Source organism: Cydia strobilella, chromosome 5 (genome assembly GCF_947568885.1).
Source record: "Cydia strobilella chromosome 5, ilCydStro3.1, whole genome shotgun sequence".
NCBI classification, from domain to species: Eukaryota; Metazoa; Arthropoda; class Insecta; order Lepidoptera; family Tortricidae; genus Cydia; species Cydia strobilella.
In genome coordinates, this window is record NC_086045.1 from 21,853,898 (window position 1) to 21,859,897 (window position 6,000).

Below are 6,000 nucleotides of genomic sequence, written 5' to 3' on the forward strand. Positions count from 1 at the left end.
TTCCAACTTCCGTTTCTACCTCTCCCTTATACACTCTCTTTGTTAGCCTTCTTTCACTCATTCTTTCCATGTGTCCAAACCATCAAGTTACAAAAAAAGTAAGCATATAAGCGTGGCGCGGAATACAAAATTAAACCCGTAAATTTTGACTTTTATTTAGGCATCGTTGCCTTACTAAACAATTGGTGGAAAGTGGAACAATAGGTAAGTCGCCATAATGAGGGCTATCGTTTTTTGCTCACCAGTTGGCGCCTCTGTTCTTCTTCTTTTAAAATTATGGCTTCAGCCCAGTGGGACTATTTCGCCAGTATCAAGGTATTAAGAGGTTTAAAAACGACAAAAATTGTACGGTTGTACAAGACAGTGTACGGTGATTTGTTAGCTCTTGTAAATCGATAGCTAGACTTTACAAGAAGCACGTGGACTACCGGCCGTTGACTCCAAGATGGTGGTTAAACGCGCTTCAAAATTAATTCTCCATTCACTGCACACTACCACATTAGTTTACTGTATAATAAGCTATCGATATTACACTTTAAACAATATTAATGAGCAAAAAACAAAGTAATTAATCACGATGCTAACTATCAAGATGGCGCTCGAACCGGAAGCCCTCGGCGCCTCTGTTGATGGTGGTCCAAAAGACTAAAGAACAGCTGTCAGTCATTGAAGTGACAAGTGACATTTGACATTTCGAACTATGGAAAAGACCACCATCTACACTAGCGCCCCTAGCGGCGAATTCATACGCGTTAGCCCTCATTGGACCTAAATATCCTTATTTAACCTTTTCGCCGCCACGTCAATGAAGTAATAAACTGTCATCAATATTACGATATATTTACTTAAATGATAACGACGACAGCGACTGAGTTAGTTTGATACTCGCAGGTCAAAGCATGCAGGCTACTTTCGGCCAACACTGCCATCTGGTGACCTAATTTCGATAAATTAAACTGTATGCGGCAGGCTATGTAAAAAATAACCTGCAATGGCGGAGAATTACATAACAAAAAGTGAAAATTCTAGACTTAAATTACTTATGGCAAGTTGCTAAACTAACCTTATTGAGATTATAATAAAGACTATTCAACTTATTTCCGGAAGTAAAACAGGCCAATAGGTTAAGTTTTTTTTTAATGCACAAAAAATATATACTCCAAAAGAATAAAACTGTTTACTCATTAACTCATAAACATACAGGTACAGTAAGCTGCAGAGTTAAGTGACCCCCCCCCCTGCATAGAATTTTGTTTGCAGGGGCCACACTTAACTCTGCAGTTTACTGTACATAGTCAGCACTATATTTGACAAAGAACCATAGGGGTCATCCATTAATTACATCACACGTTTAGGGGGGGAGGGGGTCAAGAAAATGTGACATGTTGTGACAAGGGGGAGGGGGTTGTTACAATAAACTTTGTGACGTCACATTAACTTATTTAAATTATTTTATTCGCTGTACAGTTAAATAACAAGTTTTTAAAACGATAATCGTTTGTAATCGTTTAATTTGTTTTCTAATCAGTTTTGGATTATAAAATTACTAATAATATTTCTTTTATCAATAATATTTTGATAAAATATTAATAATACTAAATTCGATTTGCCGATTTTATTTAAAAAATGTGACGTCACACCAGGGGGAAGGCTTTGCCAAATGTGACCAAGTGTCAAAAAACCTCAAAATTCGTGTGACGCAATTACTTGACGAACTCATATTTTCTTTATTGGGAAAAAAAAAAACAGACATAGGAAGATAATATAAAAAGAAGAGAATGGTTTTTACATTAATAGGTGCAACCTACATCCTGAGACAATTCCCACTAAGATTTATAAATCAAGTGTGTAAGTTGCATTGTCATCGGATTGAGGTACTTATAACATGTGTGGTAGGTATAGTAGATAGGTACTAAACTAATATTGATACACTGATCGAGCAGCCCGCCTGTCACGGTCGCCATGAAGTGTGGGACGTCCAGGGGTAAATGACAACACTAGAGTTGAGTATAGAATGAATGTTTATTGCAAAATGTTGGCCTTATATACTAGTCAAATGTACAGATGTATCCTTGTTCTGGTTAATTGTTACGTACCTAATATAATAGATTTCCTTTGTTTATCAGGAATGCTAACATATGGGAGTGTGACGCATCAAATAGCTAAGAGGTATGAGTTGTACAGGGTGATATTCGGCTGTGGCCTACACCACAATGATTATAGTAGTAATTACAGTGCTGACAAGATTCAATCACATAAAATTTGAGAGCTACACATTGATTATGATGAATATAAGGCTAGATTTGTATTGGGCCAATTATTTCGTTTATATGATAAAACAAAATTTCAAATCAATAAAAACCAATCAAGCCTGCTGATCGCAGAGCGTGTCAAAGAAATATAATATAGATACAAACAGCCACACCTTCTGTAATATGGTCCACCGATGGACAGTTAACAGTGTGAGCGATGGTACCTACAACACAAAATATCATAACTTACCCTGAACTAAACACACATACACTGAAATAAATGTCTTATACAGTCTTATACGAACATAGACATAGTATAAACAAGTAGTTATAGACGCGCCACCAAGCGACCGGGGGTAAGAGAAAGAATATTTATATAAAATTTGGGCAGCATAGGATTTTTTCTCTATCACTCTTACAAATTTCGGTGTTTCGCCATCGCCTCCTACCTATGATGCTACCCGGTCGGTGATAAGGACAAAGCATGGCACTATTTTCTCTTTCCTCTTATAGGAATCGCAATAAGACATCTTTCTCTATCAAAGAGTGTCAGGCCCTTGTATACGAATGAAAAAGTGACAGGCCTCCAAGGATCTTTCGCATATCGTCGCTATACTTACTCAACCTCATATCTGCAACAATCATTTGATGGAAATGTCGCTTTTCTTTCATTCGGAATACGGGTGTTTTTGTCATCAAATGAGTGTTGCAGATACGAGGTTGTGTAAGTATACTTATACAACCTACTATAGCGCTGCTATAGCGGCGATATGACATCTATTTCATTTTGCAATTTATTGTATAGCAGTGTTTCAACTTAAAATAACACTAATTAAAATGTTTTCATTGAAATAATTTGTGTCTTCATAGTTGCCAACACTAATACACATCCAGCAAAACGCATACGCTTGAAAACATTACCCTGCTGCCCTCATTTCAGTCGGGTACATTGTGTTATAATTACCAATAAAACCAGCATAATAAGATTACCTAATAAATTAATAGGTGATAAAAATAAATAGGTAGTTGACTTTTGTCTTTGATCATTAATCAGAATCACTGATGATAAACTATTTTTCAGCCTGTAACCATGAAGACCATATTTACAGATACTAACAAGAAGCTATAAAGTAGAGTTTAATTATTCTAGGTCAATTAAATGGATGCGAATTAAGAGAAAGTTACGGCGAATCAGTCTGTAATGTTATTTGAAATTTTATAGTCAAACCCACCTTGCGTCATTTCATCTTACACCGATATAAGTATTTGCAATTTTCTCCACTTCCGCAAACTTAATCACTGTGCTAAAATAAACCGTCTGCTTTCACGAAAATTGCAGTCCGGTACAAAATAAAAGCTCTAATTACCATTTAACACATTATGCAGACGTGACAAACATTTAAAATGCTACTTTAGTTATCGCACGAGCAAAGGCACGTTCCGAAAGTTTGCGCGGTGGCAGTGGGAGGGACATGCCGTCCCCGCCGTGGTTCGCTAACAACTGAAACTGAGTACACCGAGGTTTGCTGAAAAGATAGTTTTCGCGTGATTCAGCTGCACGCACTCGTAGTACTCATATTCGTAGTAACATTCTAAAACGGTAGTCACGTGTGTTGAAATTTATATATTACACGAATAAGGACCTATTCATTATATATAATATTGAAAATGACCTGACATTCTATAATCAGTTAAAAAAATGGTTGACTACAAATGCTTTTTAGGGTTCCGTAACCAAAGGGTAAAAACGGGACCCTATTACTAAGACTCCGCTGTCCGTCTGTCCGTCCGTCTGTCCGTCTGTCACCAGGCTGTATCTCATGAACCGTGATAGCTAGACAGTTGAAATTTTCACCACTTTCCCGAATGAAGGTTGAGGGAGACGATGGCTGAGATACGCGTCATACTCGTGAACGGGTGCTGTTTGTGGAGACCGGTCTGTTTAAGTTTACACGGGCTTCATTTTACCTATTAATCTTTACTTTTGAGTGGAATTAACGTGAGGCACTTCATTTGGTTCTTGTCTGTTTGTCTGATTTAATATCTTGTCTTTTTATTAATTATATAACAATTCAAGTCTTGGAGACCCTTTACATCTCTGGATAATTTGATGATCTTTTTTTATTATTATATACGTTTTATCTCTGACACCTAGAGACTTATATCATCTCAAACAATTTTAGTACTTCTTTTGTTTGTATAGTTTTTATTAAAAAAAGTTGTGTAATTTGACATTTATATTTATGTAATTGTTTTTTGTAATTTGGGGTTAATTTTATTGTTTGTAAAAATTGACATGTAAAAGTGCCCCTGTGGCCTATTTGCTGAATAAATGTTTGATGTTGATATTCACAGATGATGTATTTCTGTTGCCGCTTTAACAGAAAATACTAAAAACAGAATAATACAACAAACGTGTTTTTTTTTTGCTGTTCTTTTCCGTAATGGTACGGAACCTTTCGTGCGCGAGTCCATCTCGCACTTGGCCGGTTTTTTATGACATATCAGAATATTATAATAATGATTTAATCTTAATTTAATTTTATATTTTGTATTTTTATTAATTATTGGAAATTTGAAATGTGTTGATTATTTTTATATTGTATTATTTTACTTTAATTTAATTAATGATTATTTGAATGAATTAAATATATTATGTAAATTCAATTATGACGTGTAATATGAAATATTATTATAAATATATGAGTATGAGTATGAGTATGAGAATGAGTATGAGTATTAATAACGAATAAATTTGGCGGTTTTACCGTGATATGAGTATTTACTATTTTGTCACGTTGTACGGTCTAGTCACAGCCATCTTTACAAGGAGCATTCCACGGGCTGTCCCGTACAGACCCATTTTATTTCCTGTTGCGACTTTTTTTTGGAATTTAAAGCAGGCGATTATTTTTTTGTGCACTATTTGGCCATTTGTCATAGAAAAGTGCATGGTGCGAAATAATTTATTTCAAACTAATGCACGGGTAGTTCAACTAATTTACACAAAACCTTTACAAATTACACATACCTATAAACCTTCCTCTTGAATCACTCTATCTATTAAAAAAACCGCATCAATTCATTGCATAGTTTTAAAGATCTAAGCATACATAGGGACAGACGGACAGACAGCGGAAAGCGACTGTTCTATACTGGTAGTGCCTTTATACCAATATTTAGGCGGGATGAAAAAAACGCGGGGAGTTATGTATGGGAGCCCTCAAGACACCAGAAGGGAATTGAATATTAAGTGGACTGTATCTAAAATTAACGAGAAGTACTTGTTTGACGCTTAGAATTAAGGGTGTTAGAAGAAATGCCTGCGCACATACCTTTAGAGCTCGTTGTGTGTCTCTTCGGCTGGCCAGCACTTCATAAAACTTTCACCAAGACTTCAGCGTCAATCACGTGTATCACATTCACTCCAGTTCAACAGTTTTTTCTAGTTTTCACACATTTTGATTTATTCAAATTAGAGACGATGCTGTTAGTCAAGCATCAATTCGGGAACTGACTTCGCCAAGATGGCGTCTCATATAAGTGCCGTAAAACGAGACGGCGATACGGCTTTGTGCGCGTTGGCAAGGGATAGGTAGCTTGGAAGGGTTTAGAGCGTTTTCACAAGTACCTACATTTTTAAAGTATTAAAAAAAAAAAAACTACCTTAAACAAAAAATATCAAATTTGAAACTCAACATATACTATGTAGTGATACTTACAGGCAACATCCCTATTCCTTATGACT

General features: G+C 35.9%; 1 protein-coding gene across 2 annotated transcripts in view; it reads right to left on the minus strand.

Moving 5' to 3' along the window:
* Window positions 1–5,775, minus strand: part of LOC134741625 (TWiK family of potassium channels protein 9) — a 46,517-nt gene extending 40,742 nt beyond the window's left edge. The window contains exon 1 of one of the 2 annotated variants that reach the window (XM_063674479.1): window positions 5,588–5,775. The gene's annotated coding sequence lies outside the window, so the exon portion shown is untranslated. Of the gene's footprint in view, window positions 1–3,484; window positions 3,762–5,587 lie in introns of those variants that run through there. The other variant, XM_063674478.1, reaches the window with a different exon arrangement.
* Between the last annotated feature and the right edge of the window lie 225 nt (window positions 5,776–6,000).